At 45.0% G+C, this 3,299-nt stretch overlaps 1 pseudogene; it reads right to left on the bottom strand.

Annotated features, from left to right (window-relative positions):
* Positions 1-776: 776 nt before the first annotated feature.
* LOC140897594 (olfactory receptor 14A16-like) lies at positions 777-2,842 on the bottom strand (annotated as a pseudogene).
* Between the last annotated feature and the right edge of the window lie 457 nt (positions 2,843-3,299).

Raw genomic sequence — 3,299 nt, 5'->3', positions numbered from 1 at the left:
CAGGTGCCAGCGAGGTTATCTTAGCTTCTTAACCCTTTACAGGTGAAAGGGTTTTGCCTCTGTCCAAGAGGGATTTTATAGCACTGTGGAGAGAAAGGTGGTTACCCTTCCCTTTATATTTATGACACATATCATTAATAATACAATAATATCCCAACAATCTACACATAATCATGTCAGTAGGAACTAAGCCATGCATAATCCTCTTTTGCACTCTTTTGTCATTGTGGGGAGCAAACATTCAGTTCGCTCAGAAAACCCATCAAAGAGATGACAAATGGATACTCCCAAGAAGGGACAAACATTGAAAATCCCGTCTCACCAAACACTCACCATCTTCTCAGGCCTTTCCACCTCCAAAACCTCCTAAAACAAACAAACCAAACCACCAATCAACCAGTTAAGCAAAAATAAGCTAAAAATCTGACAAACAAACAAACAAAAAACACAAAGAACAAATGCATCGATACCTCCATCTGAGTTTTTATCCCAAAATATAAGAAGAGCCAAAGACCTCACCAGGGACTCTGCTATGGCTACTGATTTTATAGGCAAGGGTCTCAGGTAGTATGGTGATCGGTAGCAGTATATGATATATTCCAATCTTATTTACATTGGTGCAAACCTATAGAAACGCCTTTTTTTCCTGAGTCATGTTTGTCTGTATCTTTACTAGTGCAAATACCCAATTCCACATAAACAGAGTGCACGGTATTTTCTCATGGAGGCAATAATGTCATCAGATTTTATTTATAAAGAAATACAGAATGAAATTGCTACCGAAGGAGACATATGGACATTTTGTTCTTAGTGAATAACCTCCAACCTATCTGTTTACTCAGTGCACCTTTGATCTCTTTGTTTCTCATGCTGTAGATGATCGGATTCATCATTGGTGGCAACACAGAATAGAGAACAGCCACTATGAGATTCAGACGTGAGGTTGAGCTGGAGGTGGGTTTCAGGTAGGCAAAGGCAGCAGTACTAAAGAACAAGGACACCACGGTGAGGTGAGGGAGGCAGGTGGAGAAGGCTTTATGCTCACCCTACTTAGAGGGGATTCTCAGCACTGCTTTGAAGATCTGAACATATGACACAATGATGAAAAGAAAGCAGCTTAAGCCTAAGAATGAACTAAAGATGAGAAACTGTAGCCAGACAGCCAGCCCCCCGCCCCCCCCCCCCCCGCCCCCCAGACCAGCATTGCTGGAAACACAGGAGGAAGCAGGAACAGGGCACTTAACATATATTCCAGCACAGCCTTTGAAGCTGTGAAAGCACAGGTGTGCTGCTACAATGTGCCTCTGGGAGCAGATACAAGGATTAAGCTCACAGCAGGCAGAGGCCCTGTGACAGACATGGCTTTTAGCCCCTACTAAATAGCGTGATGCACACACCCCAACATCCTAGGTGGGAAAATATTTACCCTGAGAAAAGAAATGTCCAGTAGTCGAAACTTATTGTTTCTCTCCCTTGCAAGTGTAAACTACTCTTGCGAAAGCTGGCGTCACCCCGACAGACCAGCCTCAATTTGGCATAAGAAAGGAGAAAGAGAATAAAGGAGTACAGAGGTATAAGTAGGGGACCTACAGCACCATGATTTTTGCGTGCTTTTCACTATCTATCTGCTGGTCAGATAAGTGACAGCCTCCCAAGGCTTCTGCAGCTAAGAGGGTCCCTACGCCTTGTCCCTTATTCGTCTTTCCGCGGAATTGAGTGACCGATCCTGGCTTGGCACCGCTGGAATCGAGAGATGCAAGGAGGGTAAGAAGCACCCACACCTGATCTCCTATCTTTAGTGTACACATATTTTGAAATAGAGCTCTATACTTTGTTTTCTTTCTTTGGGATTGTGGCTTCAGTTTTGTAACTTGTTTGTGTGTGTAACATCTCTACATTTAAATAAGTAGGCACTAGCAATTTTGTAACCACATGATTAGAATCTAGCTTAATAAATTATGGTAACCATTTATGCATAAGCCTGACTTGTTTTCTCTGGTTTACTGTAAAGCAGCCAACACAATTAAAGAACCTCAGCCGTTTTGGCTCTAAAGCCTGGCCATTAGGTGAGAGTACTAAGAGCCTAGCGTTGAGTTGTGCCGCCTCCACGGGGCAAACTCTTGGGGCATCCGTCAGCCTAGCCCGGGCTGCCCGCCGCGAAGGGACAGTGCGTCCTAGCGGTTAAAGTCACGGATGGTATAAACGGGCATAGCTGGCACCTCACCAAACATCCTTGGCCGTCGGCTAACAGAAATCCAACTTCAATGAGGTACAAGTCAGAGCAGGCGAGATTGAGGAGCTGGGGGACTTCACAGAAGAACTGATCCACCACGTTGCCTCCACAGAAGGAGATTTCAAAGGTGATCCCAGTGTGCAGTGCAGAGTAGAGAATTCCAGTGATCCAGGCACTGGCTGCCATTTGGACACAAGCTCTCCTGTTCATTATAGTCTCATAGTGCAGTGGTTTGCAGATGGCGACGTATCGATCGTATGCCATGATGGTGAGTAAGACAAAGTCGGTTTCAGCAAAGAAGATGAAGAAAAAGACTTGGGTGACACATCCAGAATAAGAAATCGATCTGGTGTTCGTGAGGGAACTGGCCATGGATTTGGGGATGGTGACAGAGATGGAGCCGAGGTCTAGGATGGACAGATTCATCAGGAAGAAGTACATGGGGGTGTGAAGGTGGCGGTCAAGGGCTATGGCTGTGATGATGAGAAGGTCCCCCAGCAGGGATATCAGGTAAAGCAGAAGAAACACCACAAAGTGTAAAATCTGCAGCTCCTGAATGTCAGAGAATCCCAGGAGAAGGAACTCGGTCACGGCAGTTTGGTTGGACATTTTCTTCCGCAGTACACTGTGCGATGTCTGTGGAGGGAACGAGAAAGACAATGGTCAGGATTAGAGCGACAGAGGGAATGGCTCTGATTCCCCTTTCCCTAATATCTCATTCTATGAATGTCAAAGGTGCACAGAACTCATCACTTACAATGAGTAGGTGTTGTTAGTGTTCCTTGCCTCTGACAATCAAGGAGTCACATTACCACACTAGTGTAAATTAGGTCAGCTCCTTTAAAGTCAATGGAGCTTCGTCACTTTATCTCATCTGAGGATTTGGCCCAAGGTGTGGCTTGATAAAATGCAATATGAAGGATGGAACAAAGCACACTCCAAACCCAGCAATTCTCACAACTTGGGTATGAAACTGATCAACTAAAATTCTAACACAGCCTGATTCTCACTTTCCAGGGCAATATGATGTTGACTCACGCAGCATCGTAAATAGCAGCTCATCTGT

Source organism: Lepidochelys kempii, chromosome 14 (genome assembly GCF_965140265.1).
Source record: "Lepidochelys kempii isolate rLepKem1 chromosome 14, rLepKem1.hap2, whole genome shotgun sequence".
Lineage (NCBI taxonomy): Eukaryota > Metazoa > Chordata > Testudines > Cheloniidae > Lepidochelys > Lepidochelys kempii.
The sequence above is the reverse complement of the archived record's forward strand: the minus strand, read 5'-3'. Positions and strand labels throughout refer to the sequence as shown.